The sequence below is a fragment of the Bos indicus genome, chromosome 23 (genome assembly GCF_029378745.1).
Source record: "Bos indicus isolate NIAB-ARS_2022 breed Sahiwal x Tharparkar chromosome 23, NIAB-ARS_B.indTharparkar_mat_pri_1.0, whole genome shotgun sequence".
In the NCBI taxonomy this organism is placed as follows: Eukaryota; Metazoa; Chordata; class Mammalia; order Artiodactyla; family Bovidae; genus Bos; species Bos indicus.
In genome coordinates this window covers 42,022,361-42,039,407 of record NC_091782.1, presented here as the reverse complement: position 1 = coordinate 42,039,407, position 17,047 = coordinate 42,022,361, and the positions used below count along the sequence as shown (strand labels likewise).

Genomic DNA, 17,047 nt, shown 5'->3' with positions numbered 1-17,047 from the left:
CTTTGACTGTGTGGATCACAATAAACTGTGGAAAATTCTGAAAGAGATGGGAATACCAGACCACCTGAGCTGCCTCTTGAGAAATTTGTATGCAGGTCAGGAAGCAACAGTTAGAACTGGATATGGAACAACAAACTGGTTCCAAATAGGAAAAGGAGTAGGTCAAGGCTGTATATTGTCACCCTGCTTATTTAACTTCTCTGCAGAGTACATCATGAGAAACGCTGGGCTGGAAGAAGCACAAGCTGGAATCAAGATTGCCAGGAGAAATATCAATAACCTGAGATATGCAGATGACACCACCCTTATGGCAGAAAGTGAAGAGGAACTAAAAAGCCTCTTGATGAAAGTGAAAGTGGAGAGTGACAAAGTTGGCTTAAAGCTCAACATTCAGAAAACGAAGATCATGGCATCCGGTCCCATCACTTCATGGGAAATAGATGGGGAAACAGTGGAAACAGTGTCAGACTTTATTTTTCTGGGCTCCAAAATCACTGCAGATGGTGACTGCAGCCATGAAATTAAAAGACACTTACTCCTTGGAAGGAAAGTTATGACCAACCTAGATAGCATATTAAAAAGCAGAGACATTACTTTGCCAACAAAGGTTCGTCTAGTCAAGGCTATGGTTTTTCCTGTGGTCATGTATGGATGTGAGGGTTGGACTGTGAAGAAGGCTGAGTGCTGAAGAATTGATGCTTTTGAACTGTGGTGTTGGAGAAGACTCTTGAGAGTCCCTTGGACTGCAAGGAGATCCAACCAGTCCATTCTGAAGGAGATCAGCCCTGGGATTTCTTTGGAAGGAATGATGCTAAAGCTGAAACTCCAGTACTTTGGCCACCTCATGTGAAGAGTTGACTCATTGGAAAAGACTCTGATGCTGGGAGGGATAAGGGGCAGGAGGAGAAGGGGACAACAGAGGATGAGATGGCTGGATGGCATCACTGACTCGATGGACATGAGTCTGGGTGAACTCTGGGAGTTGGTGATGGACAGGGAGGCCTGGTGTGCTGGGATTCATGGGCTCACAAAGAATCAGACACGACTGAGCAACTGAACTGAATGATTAACAGTAAATTTGAACTGTGTATGGTTCTGCTTTGAGGCACTTAAATATAGATAGATGAGACCTGGAAAAAATTTTAAGAGAGTGATTTCTATATATTATAATGAATAAACTGTAAATGTACTCAATTTCAAAGGTATTTAATGACAGATGAGATGAATGTGGACTGGAGTATTTAGGTATAACTCCAACAAATCAGCGGAATATAAAAAGAATCCTTAGGTTTAAGCCCAGCAGTCTTATCTATTTCTAACTACATAAAATTTTCATGCAGGGACAGTCTTATCAGCAAAATGGGTTAATAGAGACATGCCCGGTGGTCTGAGCAGGCTGGTGTCCACCAGCCCTCTTCATCATCTCAAACACCGCTGAACCGTTCCCCATGCTCTCCTTGATGCCTGCAATTAGTGAGTTAGCCCTTTGAGTTAAGGTATGGCCATCACAAGATGCCGTTTAAATAAAGAAGATATTCCCCAAAGACTGAACATACCAAACATGGTTGGCCAGGATGATTCTGATCAGCAAGGCTGATCACACCTTTGTTCTGGAGAGCTAGAGACTCTGTTCACCTAAGCCTGAGATGCTGGCTTTGTGGAGGGACTTGGAAAGAAAAAGCAGGAAGGAACCTCTTCTCTGCACTTCTGTAAAATCACTGATACCTTGATCAATTTTTAGACATAGATGACTCTGAAAAACATGATGAAAGCTGTAGAGTAGCTTCCCAGATAAATGCATAAAACCTAAAACATTGCACATGCCTTATGGAGCTCACAGACTCCTGAAGCCTGTCTAGGGATCTCGGGTTAAGAATCTCTCTTCACTGAACGAATAAAAAGTGCTATTTTTATTGTCTGTAGTGCTGTGGAAACTGGCATTGCTCCCCTTCATTTTCTTCCATTTATAGTTCATCCACTCACCTTTCATGCTCGTCTTTTCCACCCCCTACCCCCATCCCCACCCTCATTGGTGGGTGGACAGAATCATCAAAATAATGACTAAGAATCCTTACCTTAGGAAGAAGAGGTATGCTGCTACCTCCAATTTATTTCCATGTGCTAGAACTATGTGACCAAGAACAAGGTGTAGCCAGAGGAGGCTGGGGCTGTGTGTGGTGGTGGAGGGGCAGGTGGGCGATGGAGGTGATGATGCAAAGGTTATATAGTGTGGCCAGCTCTGGCACAGTTGTAACTGCTCCATCCAATGAAAGCTTAGTTTAACTCCTGCACACCAGGGAACAATCAGACCACAAGTCGTAGACATTAAGGAGTCTTACAGATGCTGGGTCAGGACAGATGGAAGTAAATTAGATAGAATTCTTTACTAAGGACCTTCACATGGCAAAAGTTTGGACTATTTTAAATTTGTTTTTAGTGTCTTTGACTTCTGGAACACACACTTCCAATGGAGAGGAGAGGGTCAGGATGCAAGAGCTGAGCTCTCCCCATTCCCTATTTGAGAAGAAACAATGTAAAGAACTCATTCACATGGTAAGTGTAACTTTTATCTACTATTCTCAGGCTCTGTTTGCTTAGAGTGTGGTTATTCTTAGTACCTACTATGTGTGGATCAGCTGCTGATAAATTACCATTGATAACTTTCCACCTGGGAGTCATTAAAATGAAATGCAATGTCTCATTGGACATTGGTAATGTTTTTTCTTCAAAACTCCTGAAGAGTGTTTGTGGAGACCTGTTGTTATTATTCTTTCTTCCTCATGGGCTTGGAAAAGCTCCAAAAAAAGCTGTGAAGACTTCCCTGGTGGTCCAGTGGCTAAGACTCCATGCTCCCAGTGCAGGGATTCAGAGTTCGATCCCTGCTCAGGAAACTAGATCCCATGAGCCACAACTAAGAGTTTGCATGCTGCATCTGAAAGAGCTCAGCTGCTGCCACTAAGACATGATGGGTGCAGCCAAAGAAATATTTTTTTAAAAACGCAACCTTGGCCATTCACTCATTAAAAATCTGCATTAAAAACTAAACATTAAAAAAAAAAAAGAACCCTGTGTTCATTAGCTGTTTTCCACTTACTGGTATGATCTCTTACTGGAAAACAGAAAAGGGGATTCAGGTAAAATAGCAAAGGGACTATAATCTGGTCTCAGTATGTCAGCAGCCGTGAGGGTAGGAGATCCTAGCAAAGCCCCTTCATATAAAATTGTCAGTTTAAATGTTTTATACTATATAAAGAAATGTAGAACAGTGGAACCATTCCAGTGATGGGTCCCCCTGTTCCCCACGTGTCTGTCACGTTATCAGCTTTCTAGTATAGCCTGGCCGGTAGCAACAAGAATGTTATCCAGAGACAAAATCAGTGGGGAGGAGGAGTCTCAGATGCAATGCAGAGGTGGAATAAAACAAGAATATTGTTAGCTTAGGCAATGAAGGGGACCTTAATTCAAATGCAATGTAACGAAAGGGTGTAGAGGTTGACATGGCACCAGCATCGTTGTAAAGCAGATAATAAGATCATCTCGTAAGGAGAAAGGCAAGGTTTTGGGCTGGAATCTCAAGATCCAAAAAGATTTAGAAGAACCCCGTGTCTGCCCTGTTCTTTCCAACTCTACCACCTTCAGAACTAATTCTGTAAAAGAAAAATGTACCAATAAATATGCACTCAATGATTTCTTAAGTGTCAGTCTTGAGAAGATAGCCTTGAACCTTTAAATAGACATGATCCTTGCTTTCTTGGAACTTTTGAATCTAGTTCGAAAATATGGACAGTAAGTGTTAGAGAGCTGTGAGGAAGAAGAGTTGACTGGAGGTGGGGGGATGTCCCCCCCCACCCCATGCAGGCATCTGTCACATAGCAGACAGATGCTATGCCAGGTGCAATTCGTGAAGGGAAGAATTCAGGCACCAGGTTAAGACTCATTACTTTCCCAATCAAACTAGTGAATTATTTCTTAGAAAACTTCTCTGTCTCCTATCTCTTTCCAGTCCTGGATGGCACCACCAAATCAACTGTGTCATGATTCTCATCCAAAACTGTCAGTAATACCCCAGTGCCTGCCCCTTAGGGTTCAGAGAATTTAGGCTAAGACTGAAGGTCTCCATCTGCTGGGGCCTAACCTTTTTTTCCCCAGATCTGGGTCCCACAACTCTGCTCTCATATAAGTTCACGGATTCTCCTTCATACATGTCCCATCCTTCATCACCTCTCCACTTTTGTCCCTGTTGTCCTTTCATCTTGAGTGCCCTTCCCCCCACTGCCCTTTCTTACTGTCCTATTTCTGCTTGAAAGATCAACTCTTACTTCCACCAGAATGCATTCTCTGGTTCCCGGAACTAGGAAAAACCTCCCTCCCCTGCATATCCACAAACTTTGTTCATACTTCTCTTGGACCATGTTTTAAAGTCTTCCTTACACTGTGTTTATTTTTATACTCTCTTTATCTTCTTACTAGCTTATAAATCCAAGGGGAGGATTTGTGCCTCATTCATTCACCTTTATACTCCATAATACTTTATACTCCAGTGTAAAATACACTTAGCCAAAAGAAATGCTCTATTAATGCTTGCTGAAGTTAATGCTAGAGAAAAAAAAAGTCATGTTAAACTGGAAACTTGGAAGTTTCCTGTGAACCTGTAAAAATTGGTTCTTAAGGATATATTAATTTTTGTATTCCTGGAACATATATATATGTATATATATTTTTAAAGATTCGTCTGTTCATTCATTCTTCAGTAAAAATGTATTGAGTACCTATCAAATGCAAGGCATGTGCACAGCAGGGACAGCACTGATCCTGGATATGTGTAATGTATCCATTCACATAGCGATGTGATCAATGACATAAACAATGTCATTCTGTTTCCCTTCTTTCCAGACAAAGGGGAGCAAGAAGGCACCCCTCATCACCAGTGTTGGACAAAGAACAGTGTGTGATAGGAAAAAACCTTAAGTTGTGACCTCTGGGGTCAGAATAGCCTTGTCATGCACAGAACCAAATTACATGCAATTTTAACACCGAGAGAAAATACTGGCTTTTTAGACACTCATCCTAGTATTTGCTTAGAAATTTTGCTTTAAGAAATATCAATGCAACCCCGCCCCCCTTTCTTCTCTGTAATTATTTTCCTAGCATTCATTCAATGAAGAGCTTCAAGTCTACTTTTTCAGATTGAAATAAACTAATGAAAATTGAAAATCAATGTTTTCTTTCTAACAGCGTTAACAAAAAAAAGTAAAAATCTCCAGTTTTGTAATTGTAGTCAACATACCAAGGGGAATGGCCACAAAGACAATAAAAGTAAATTGGTTTAGGGTACCAGGAAGTGGGCTTCCCTGGTGGCTCAGACGGTGAAGAATCTGCCTGCAATGTGGCAGACCTGGGTTCGATCCCTTGGTAGGAAAGGTTCCCCTGGCGGAGGGCTTGGCAACCCACTCCAGTATTTTTGCCTGGAGAAACCCCATGAACAGAGGAGCCTGGCGGACTACAGTTTAGGAGGTCACTAAGCACAGCACTTTTATCCTTAACCAATCAGGCAATTTTTACAAAAAGATGTATGTAAAGTACATTTTAAAATACATTGTTAAAATGTTGTTGCAAAATATGAATGCATCTGAACTTTGTGTCTAGCTGAAGTGTTGCTTCTCCACCTCCCTCTCCAGCCAGGAACTTTATCCCTCTACTGGGGTTGGGGAGAACACTGGCCGGTCTGTAGCTCCACAAGGACCCATCCTTTCTCTGCACAAGCCTTTGAGGATCCAATCTTCGGCTTCTTCAGCCAGGAGCCTCCCGGATCTTTCCAGACTTCTTTGCAAGGCTGCCTGATGCAGCGAATTCATTCCTGTCTGAGCCTGCCGCCCTCTGCCTTCCTCCTCTCGCTCTTTTCTCCCACGGCCCATCTGCCCCTCCTCTCCTCCATCCCCTCTCTCCCCTCCGCTCCCCTTTATTTCCACTCCCCCCCGGCGGAGCTTGGCTCCCCTCCCTACCCCCCTCTCCCTCTCCCTCCCTCTCGGCGAGTCAGTATTTGGAGCTCCCGGAAGCCGCCGGCCACTCTCCCCGGGAGCAGCGTGACCGACACCGACTCCTGCTAGGGGGGGTGAGGAGGAGGAGGGGGGGGGGAGGAGGGCGCGCGAGTGGCCGAGCGCGGATTGGCATCGCCCAGCACCGGACCGCAGAACCCGAGGGCAGGTAATCCAGAGCTGCCGGGCCGGGCCGGGCCGGGCCGGGAGGGGCGCGGGGTGGAGTGGGGGGAGCACCCCGCGGCCGCGCTCGGAAGTTGCGCTCCATGGGTGGGGTACAGAGGAGCCCGGGCCGAGGCGCGCGGGGAATAAAGGCGCTTGCTGGCCCGCATGCGGGAGAAGCGGGCGGCCGCGGGGCCTGGGTGCAAGGCCCGGACGCGGGGGTGCGGGCGTGAGGGGGGCACCCCATCTGGGTCAGCGCAGCGGCGCTCCCCGCCCCCGCCGCCTGCCCGGTGCGCGCCGCGCAGGCCGGGCTGGAAGGCGGGTGCGGGCGTGCAGCGGTCTCGGGGCTGGACCCGTGGCTGAGGCCTCGCAGCCGCACTCCAGGCGGGTCTAACTTTGGGGGTGCTCGCCCCCTCTGCTCTGAGCCTCAGGGGGTGCGGAGTATTGGGGAAGGGGGGTTGTCATTGGACTGAATTTGATCCTAGCCAGGAAGTGCTGGAAAGAAATGGACCTGGCTTCTCTGCAGAACCTGACCTGAGGTCTTGAGTCACTTTAAAAAAATGTACTGGCCACTGAGGCATTGAGGGACAGCTCCGAAGAGGTCACCTCGCCACCACTGGGTCTTTCCTTGGGTAGAGGGGTTTGGTGGAAGCAGCTTCGTTATCTTCGCTTTGGAGACTAATAATCACATATGCAAATAGCCTTGCCTTTATTGCCATCAGAGTGGTATCAGACATCACAAATAGGCTGCAGGGTTTAGCGATATTTGAATGATTGCATTCTCTAAAAGGAATGAATATGGATATTGAACTAGAATTAGGTCCAAACAGCCAAAGCGGAGATGAACACAGCAGAGAAGATCAAGAACCTCTGGTTATATAGTCAGAGGAATGCAGAAGTCTATGGGACTTAAACCACAGAAGTTAACCAGAATTGTTTGCAGAGTACTATTTCTTTACTGCTTATATAAGACTTTTTTAATTTAAGGAACATGGCTTAGAATTCTTGGCAAAATATCTAAGCCCATGTAATGTAAGGTTACGGCTGTGGAGTGATCCTTGGGGGAATTGTTCTTATAGTTATTAAAGTCCAGTTAGACTGTAAGCCTCCTGAGGGCAAGGGTGGGTTTTTTTTTTTTAAAGATTTTACTGCACCAAGCAGTATTTGACTCCAACCCTTTAATGAACAGGCAGTAAAAGTTTGTTAAAATGATTAACCCAACGGTTTGAGTGTGGTTGTGACTTTTTGAAGATACTACATTATTTTTTAAGGAAACACTACTCTTTGATCTCCAAATCTAAAAGTCCTTAATAAATTAGAACTGAGGTATCATAAATATTTATTAAAATTAAAGAGGAAAAAATTGAGAAATCATGAAGGTAAATGTCAAGGCAGTATTGGCTAGTAGGAAATAGGTTTTTGCTGCTCATTGTAGAAGTGAAAAATATTTTAACTTGTTGATATAAGGTAAGGTTTAGAGTAAAGGGCTGGATAGTAAACTTGTAGACTTTCTTGGCTCTGTGGTCTCTTTAGTAACTACTCATCTGTGCTGTTGTAGCTTAAAACCAGCCACAGAAAATGACTAAATAAATGATGTGACTGTATTTCACTTTATTCGTGGACACTGAAATTTGAAGTTCATATAATTTTCATCAGTATTGAAATTTGTTATCCAGCTCTGTGACCCCGTGGACTGTAGCATCTGCCAAGCTCCCCTGTCCTTGAAATAGTCTTTTTTTTTTCCAGGCAGTAAAAACTGTAAAATTCATTTTTAGCTTGGGAGAGGATGGGAGACACAAAAGCAGCTGGAGAAAGGGGGCAGGTTTGTCACATTGGTAGTAGTTTACTCTTCCCTCCTACCATGTGTAGAGTTTGGAGGGGAACCTGTTTGTTTGTTTGTTTGTTTTTAAGATTTTTTTCTTTTTTTGATGTGGACCATTTTTAAAGTCTTTATTGAGTTTGTTACAATATTGCTTCTGTTTTATAGTTTGGTTTTTTGGCCACAAGGCATGTAGGATCTTAGCTCCCTAACTAGGGATTGAACCCTCACCCCCTGCATTGGAAGGCAAAATGTTAACCACTGACCTCCAGGGAAGTGCCTGGAGAGGCACCTCTCGAAAGGGTCAATGGGCCAGATTAACTGGGGGCTTAAGTCATACCAGGAGCTTCTCTGGTGGCTCAGAGGTTAAAGCGTCTGCCTGCAATGTGGGAGACCAGGGTTCAATCCCTGGGTCGGGAAGATTCCCCTGGAGAAGGAAATGGCAACCCACTCCAGTACTCTTGCCTGGAGAATCCCATGGACGGAGGAGCCTGGTGGGCTACAGTCCACGGGATCACAAAGAGTCAGACACGACTGAGCAACTTCACTTTCACTTTTTCACTTAAGTCATACCCAGGAGTTAAGTTAATACCTTCAAGAGTAGCATTAACTTATTTTGGGCATTGCAGTATTTTGTGTCGAATATTTCCTAACAGACATCTTTATGTATGACATTTCCTTTTTAATTCAATTATGTGATATACATAAAATAATTTGGTAAGTTTATGTAAACTGTAAACATAATATTCAAATAACTGCCTGTAGCCCTGTCCCGGGCTTCCCGGGTGGTGCTAGTGGTAAAGAACCTGCCTGTCAATGCAGGAGACATAAGAAACTCAGGTTCGATCCCTGGGTCAGGAAGATCCCCTGGTGGACAGCATGGCAACCTACTCCAGTATTCTTGTCTGGAGAATCCCATGAACAGAGGAACGTGCCAGGCTCCAGTCTATGGGGTCTCAAAGAGTCAGACATGACTGAAGCAACTTAACATGGCAGCCCTTTCACTAGGGCTTTCAACCCTTAAAAACTAGGGCTTATGAACTAGATAATTGTGAAAATATAACCCACAGAATGGGAGAAAATATTTTAAAATCCTATATTTGATAAGGAACTTGTATCCAAATATATAGAGTTCTTACAACTCAATAATAAAAAGTAACCCAATATAGAAATTGTCAAGATATCTGAATGAATATTTCTCCTAAGAACATATACAAATGGCCATAAGCACATGAAAAAATAGCTCAACATCATTATTCGTCAGAAAATGCATATCAAAACCACAGTGGGGTACCACTTCACACCCACTAGGATGGCTAGAATTGAAAAGTCAGATAAGTGTTGGTGAGCATGTGAAGGAGTTAGAACCCTTGACACCCTTATATGTTGCTGGTAGAAATATTTCTTGTACAGTTGCTTTGGAAAACAATTGGGCAGTTCCTCAAAAATTAAACAGAGTTACCATGTGAAACAACAATTTCACTCTTAAGTATATACATCCAAGAGAAATGAAAGCACATGTTGGCACAAAAACCTGTACATAAATGTTTATACCAGCACCATTCGTAACAACCAAATTAAAAATAACTGAGATGTCCATAGGCTGAGGAATGGATAAATAAAATGTGATATATCCATACAATGGGATTTTATTTAGCCATAAAAAAGAATGAAATACTGATTACATGTACCTTGAAACCATTATTCTAAGTGAAAGGATTTAATCAAGAAAGAGCACACATTGTATCGTTCTATTCATATGGAAATGTTCAGAACAGGGCAATGTATGGAGACAAAGTAGGTTAGTGGTTTCTTAGGTGTGGAGGTTGATGGTGGGGGTGGGGGTGATAGCGAAGGGTGCAGGGTTTGTTTTTGAGCTGGCAAAATGTTCTAAAACTAGTGATGGTTGTGAACATCATCAGATGGTATACTTCAGATGGATGAATTGTACAGTAAGTCCCCTACATACAAACCTTCAAGTTGCAACCTTTCCAAGATGCATATGTATTATAAACCTATTATAGTACTATAATCATATGCGAGCCATATCTCAATAAAGTTGTTAAACAGAAGGCTAGAAAAAGAGGACTAGATTGCTACCCATACTGTTGTATATTTCTTTATGCCCTTCTCCTATGACATTCACTGTACCCATCCTTACACTGGATTTTGTGTTAACCATTCCTGATTTTATTGTAAAATGCTTTTGTGACATGTATATGTTCCTAATCAAGTTTGTCTACATTTGCTTGTTTTTCTAAAACCATATCTTTTATTTTACATTTCCTTAGGAGGGACCTTTTATTTTGTTTCTGTCACTGAAGGGGTTTTTTGGCTGTGCTGGGTCTTTATTGCTGTACTCAGTCTTTCTCTAGTTGCAGCACACAGGCTCTGGAGCGTGGGCTCAGTGGCTGTGGCAAGTGGGCTTAGCTTCCCCTTGGCGTGCAGGATCGTAGTTGTCAGACCGCAGACCAAACCTGTGTCCTCCACGTTGGAAGGATTCTGATCCACTGGACCACCCGGGAAGTCCCTTCGTTTTTGTGTCTGTGTTTTTTTTAATTTATAAAAAGGGTATATGTATATTATAACCTCACTTTTAAAAAGCTCAAAACTAAGTTTTCAAGGATTATCCATGTTGTTGCATGTAACTATGTTATTATTGTTGGCAAATATTCCACAGTTTATCCTTTCTCTTATTGATGGACACTAGGGTTGGTGCCCATGTTTTGTTGCTTTGGACACTTTTTTTCCATGTGTCTTGGCACACATGTGTCTTCTGTGTGAATGTGCCATGTATTTTAATTACCAAAAAGAGAGTTGATTGACATACACAGTAGTGGTATAATCCCAGCTTATTCATTCCCCTAAACCAAGTGCTTTAATCTGATACCCTATTATAAATCTCATCCTACTTAAATTCTAGTTGTAATATCTGGTTTCTCATCACCTAAGAAGCATGGAAAAACACTATTTTAAAATGCTAAAATGAATTTGCTTGACAGATATAAGCAAGCTTATTCCACGGTGAAAGAGGGAAGTCCAGTGAAGTTCCACAGGATAAATGTTACTTGTGTGAAAAAAGTCTTGGTTGTTCAGTCATATCTGACTCTTGGCAACCCATGGGCTTTAGCTCTCCAAGCTCCCCTGTCCATGGAATTCTTCAGGCAGGAATACTGGAGTGGGTAGCCATTTCCTTCTCTAGGGAATCTTCTCGATATTTGCATGCCAATACACAATTATTACTTGCTTTATTATCAATTTTCTACATGTTAACTTTTAATTACAACAGCAGAGTCATGGACCAGAAATGACTGAAATAACCCAGAAGGATGAGCAATTATGCTACTCAACTAAATTTCAGTCTCCCTAAATTTTTCCTTACATTGATGATTTAAATAATTTTAATATTTCATCACCATATGATGTTAAGTATATAACTCAAGGAGTTCAAAAAATTTGAGTGACATTTCTATTACAAAATTTCATCCATTTGCATCTCATTATATGAATAGTTTGCCAGGATTTACATTGATAAAAACAAAAATTGAGAATCAAATTGATTTTCAACCTTGACTCTTTCTAGCAATAAGTATACTGATCCCATATGCATGAGACAATTGAAAAATAAGAGCTCTAAAGAGAGAGGTTTTCAATGAAAAAAATACCTTTTATCTACATTTACTAATATTTGTCAATATTTGTAGTATTTGTTTTGTTTTTGGTAAGTTCCTTCTAGTAAGAGTTACAGTGGTAACAACTAGGAGAGCACTCTTTACCATTGAATTTAAATACATATATATATCAGATGACACCACCTTTATGGCAGAAAGTGAAGAACTAAAGAGCCTCTTGATGAAAGTCAAAGAGGAGAGTGAAAAAATTGGCTTAAAGCTCAACATTCAGAAAACGAAGATCATGGCATCCAGTCCCATCACTTCAAGGCAAACAGATGGGGAAACAATGGAAACAATGGCTGACTTTTTCTGGGCTCTAAAATCACTGTAGGTGGTGATTGCAGTCATGAAATTAAAAGACGCATACTCTTTGGAAGGAAAGTTGTAACCAACCTAGACAGCATATTCAAAAGCAGAGACATTACTTTGCCAACAAAGGTCCGTCTAGTCAAGGCTATGGTTTTTCCAGTGATCATGTATAGATGTGAGAGTTGGACTATGGAGAAAGCTGAGCGCCAAAGAATTGATGCTTTTGAACTGTGGTGTTGGAGAAGACTCTTGAGAGTCCCTTGGATTGCAAGGAGATCCAACCAGTCCATCGTAAAGGAGATCAGTCCTGGGTGTTCATTGGAAGGACTGATGTTGAAGCTGAAACTCCAATACTTCGGCCACCTGATGGGAAGAACTGACTCACTGGAAAAGACCCTGATGCTGGGAGGGATTGGGGGCAGGAGGAGAAGGGGATGACAGAGGATGAGATGGCTGGATGGCATCACCACTCAGTGGACATGGGTTTGGGTAGACTCCAGGAGTTGATGATGGACAGGGACACCTGGTGTGCTGTGATTCATGGGGTCACAAAGAGTCAGACATGACTGAGTGACTGAACTGAACTGAGATATATATATATATATATATATACATACTTTTGATACAGAAAAGTACGATAGGGTAATGAATAAAAGACATTAAAGCATAAAATATGTAAATCTAGGATAAACTCTTATAGAGTGAGAAGAATGGAAATGTAAATTAACGGAGAAATATGACTGTCAAAGAACAACCTCTTTATGTATTCTTTTAAAGTAAATGATGATGAGTTTCAATGGATGTATTTCAGCAAGTGATAAAATAGTTTTAGTTTTACATGTCAATATTTACAGAATACTGGCAGCTACATTCTTCACAACAGTTCACATTTTGGTGGAAATTTTTACATGTCAACCTAAAAATGTGAAAGAGGGATTTACAAAGTTCTTTTAGGTTGTATACACGTAAGAATTTGAAAATCCCTTTGAAACTCATCCTGCTTCCATTTTCTGACCAAAAATAAGAGTCTCAATTCAGTTCAGTTCAGTTCAGTCGCTCAGTCGTGTCTGACTCTTTGCAACCCCATGAACTGCAGCACTCCAGGCGTCCCTGTCCATCACCAACTCCCGGAGTCTACTCAAACTCATGTCCATCGAATTGGTGATGCCATCCAACCATCTCATCCTCTGTCATCCCCTTCTCCTCCTGCCCTCAATCTTTCCCAGCATCAGGGTCCTTTCAAATGAGTCAGCTCTTTGCATCAGGTGGCCAAAGTATTGGAGTTTCAGCTTCAGCATCAGTCCTTCCAATGAACACCCAGGACTGATCTCCTTTAGGATGGACTGGTTGGATCTCCTTGCAATCCAAGGGACTCTCAAGAGTCTTCTCCAACACCACAGTTCAAAAGCATCAATTCTTTGGCGCTCAGCTTTCTCCATAGTCCAACTCTCACATCTATACATGATCACTGGAAAAACCATAGCCTTGACTAGACGGACCTTTGTCGGCAAAGTAATGTCTCTGCTTTTTAATATGCTGTCTAGGTTGGTCATAACTTTCCTTCCAAGGAGTAAGCGTCTTTTAATTTCATGACTGCAATCACCACCTACAGTGATTTTGGAGCCCAGAAAAATAAAGTCAGCCACTGTTTCCCCTGTTTCCACTTCTATTTGCCATGAAGTGATGGGACCGGATGCCATGATCTTCGTTTTCTGAATGTTGAGCTTTAAGCCCACTTTTTCACTCTCCACTTTCACTTTCATCAAGAGGCTCTTTAGTTCTTCACTTTCTGCCATAAGGGTGGTGTCATCTGCATATCTGAGGTTATTGATATTTCTTCTGGCAGTCTTGATTCCAGCTTATGCTTCCTCCAGCCCAGCATTTCTCATGATGTACTCTGCAGAGAAGTTAAATAAGCAGGGTGACAATATACAGCCTTGACATACTCCTTTTCCTATTTGGAACCAGTTTGTTGTTCCATGTCCAGTTCTAACTGTTGCTTCCTGACCTGCATACAAATTTCTCAAGAGGCAGCTCAGGTGGTCTGGTATTCCCATCTCTTGAAGAATTTTCCACAGTTTATTGTGATCTACCCAGTCAAAGGCTTTGGCATAGTCAATAAAGCAGAAATAGATGTTTTTCTGGAACTCTCTTGCTTTTTCGATGATCCAGTGGATGTTGGGAGTTTGATCTCTGGTTCCTCTGCCTTTTCTAAAACCAGCTTGAACATCTGGAAGTTTATGGTTCACATACTGCTGAAGATTGAAAATAAGAGTCTGTGATGTGGCAAACCATTTCTGCAGGTTTAGTGTTGATAAATTAACTGATTCATTGCTTGATAGTGACTCCTTATTTTACTAGATTCAGAGATTTTTGAAAGGTCAAGTTCTTGATACTTGTGACACCTCTCCAAAGAGGATGATAGCCCAGTACATTTTATTTATTTATTTTCAGGCAGTTATGTTAATATCTTTATTCATTTTTCTTGTTCTTCACTTGGAGGCATTCTCTGTAATGCATTGCATTTGTGTATATGTATGTGTATAATAACCAGACAGATAGCACTCTGGATCTGTAAATGTATAGCTTTCTCCAAGTTTGGGAAGTTTTTGGCTGTTATTTTTTCAAGTATGTTTCCTACCTCAGTCTCTTTGTCCTCTCCAGAAATTCCAGTGACACTAATATCAAACCTTTTTGTATTATCCCACAGGCTTTTTAGGCTCAGTTCACTTTTTTGTCCCGAGAAGGCAGTGGCACCCCACTCCAGTACTCTTGCCTGGAAAATCCCGTGGACGGAGGAGCCTGGTAGGCTTCAGTCCATGGGGTCACTAGGAGTCGGACACGACTGAGCAGCTTCACTTTCACTTTTCACTTTCATGCATTGGAGAAGGAAATGGCAACCCACTCCAGTGTTCTTGCCTGGAGAATCCCAGGCACGGGGGAGCCTGGTGGGCTGCCGTCTATGGGGTCACACAGAGTCGGACACAACTGAAGCGACTTAGCAGCAGCAGCGGCGGCGGCACTTTTTTCTTCAACTTTTTTCTCTTCTTTAGATGGGATAATATCTACATCAAGTTTATTGACATTTTCTTTGTCATCTCTGTGCTGCTTTTGATCCCATCCCATACATTTTGTACTTGTTATTGTATATTTCAGTTCTAAAATTTTCACTTGTTTCTTTCTTGTAGGTTTTGTGTCTCTGTTGAGAACTCTGATCTTTCAATTTATGTTGAGAGTGTTTACCTTCATTTCTTAGAACATAGTTAAAAACAGCTTCTGTAATCTATCTGATAATTTCAACATCTGTATCATCTTGGAGTTGGCATGTGATAATTGTCTTTTCTTTTAAGGGTTGACCATGTTCTCCTGGTCTCCTGCATGTTACTGATAATTTTTTTTTAACTGAATTCTGAACATTTTGAGTATTATGTTGTGAGACCTCTGGGTCCTTTTGAAATGCTCAGTGTTTTCTTTTACCAAGCAATCAACACAGTTCTATCTTGCATCCTGTGGGAATGGTTCCAATATCAGTTCAGTTTTCAAAGCCTTTGCTCTGTTGCGTTGGATCCCATGGAAGCACTGTTTAGGGGTTAGTCTGGGACTTGAGCAGTGAGATTTGAGCAGAACTTAAATCGTAGTTCAGTTCTCAAAGCCTTTGGATCTGTCCTACACATACATAGCTCAGGGGTGAGACTGGGGGGTGTCCACTGGTTCATGTACAACGTCAGGGGACCCCCTTCTTCAGCTGTCTCCATTCTGAGATTCCTCCCACACTCCCCTTCCCCTGGGATCCTTTTGCTGCTCTTCTGGCCAGAAGGACTAGGTTTCTGTTGAGGTGTTAGCTACTTCTGCTGCTGCCGTTCAGTTTCCCCAAACAGGGGCCATCCTTAGGACAAAGAAGTAACAGAAAATAAGAGGGGAGAATGACAGGGATTCTGACTACACTCTTTGGATCACAAAGGGCCCTTTCCCTGCTCCTCTGGCAATACGATTAGGATTTTTGGGAGGTATTTTAGCTGTCTGTGCTGCTGCTTGCTCTTCTACCATACAGTTCTCTGATGGGCAGCCACTCTTGGAAAAGAAAAAAGGGAAAAAACCCAAGCAATCCAGACTTTCCCTGACATCCTTCCATTTATATGGGCCTCCTTTTCAAGGCTTCTGATTGAAAAGAGGAGGGTTCTCTCAGAGATTTTTTTGTTTGTTTTTTCATTGGCCGCACCATGCAGCGTGGATGACTACCCCGACCAGGGATCGAACCCACACTCCCTGCATTGGTGACGCAGAGCCTTAATCACTGGACCACCAGGGAAGCCCTCTCTCAGAGTTTTTGTTGCTTGTATTCTGTGTGCAGTTCCAACTGCAAGTCACCTCTGAAGAGAAAAGAGGAACAAGCCCAGAAATGCACTCCCAAATGGATTCCTTTTCCCAGTGTTGATTGCCCTTCTCAATACTCCTGCTGCTGTTTATCCTTCAGGGTCAGGAGTTGCCTCTTGCATTTGAACACAGTTTAGAGACAGGCTGTGGTGAGCATATTCCCTCTGAATGGTCTCTGGGAGCCCCTCCTCCTTTCTTACTCCCTTTTTCCACTTTTCCCCCATCCCTCACCATTCTTTCCTTTCTGCTTCTCTTTCTCTCTTTCCCCTTTACTCTAAGCTCCCAGGTCCAAAGAGCGAAAAAGAACTTTGCATCTTCTGGTGGTCCACAGCTCTATTTAAAAACTGATCTTGTCATAAGTAGTAAATCGAAGTCAAGTATGGAAGTGGTCAAGTATTTTGAACGTCAAGTATTTTGGCCCCTACAACTAGTTCCAGGAGTGAGGGGTGTGGCCATTCAGAGCAACCTCTGGTCAAGTTTAATTACTACCTGTGACTTTGTAGGGAGATGAGAGTGCCAGAATCCCTCAGATTTAACCAGTTTTCAACCACCTCTTTAGAAAAAGAAGTACTTATTTTTGTTTTGTTTTTTTGTAGCTTTGGTGGCAGTGGTGGTTTAGTTGCTAAGTTGTATATGACTCTTGCGACCCCATGACTGTAGCCTGCCAGGCTCCT

At 42.4% G+C, this 17,047-nt stretch overlaps 1 protein-coding gene across 1 annotated transcript in view; it reads left to right on the top strand.

The window, feature by feature from the left end:
• Positions 1–5,897: 5,897 nt before the first annotated feature.
• CAP2 (cyclase associated actin cytoskeleton regulatory protein 2) overlaps positions 5,898–17,047 on the top strand; it is a 137,154-nt gene continuing 126,004 nt past the window's right edge. The window contains exon 1 of the mRNA XM_019985925.2: positions 5,898–6,204. The gene's annotated coding sequence lies outside the window, so the exon portion shown is untranslated. The remainder of the gene's footprint in view (positions 6,205–17,047) is intronic.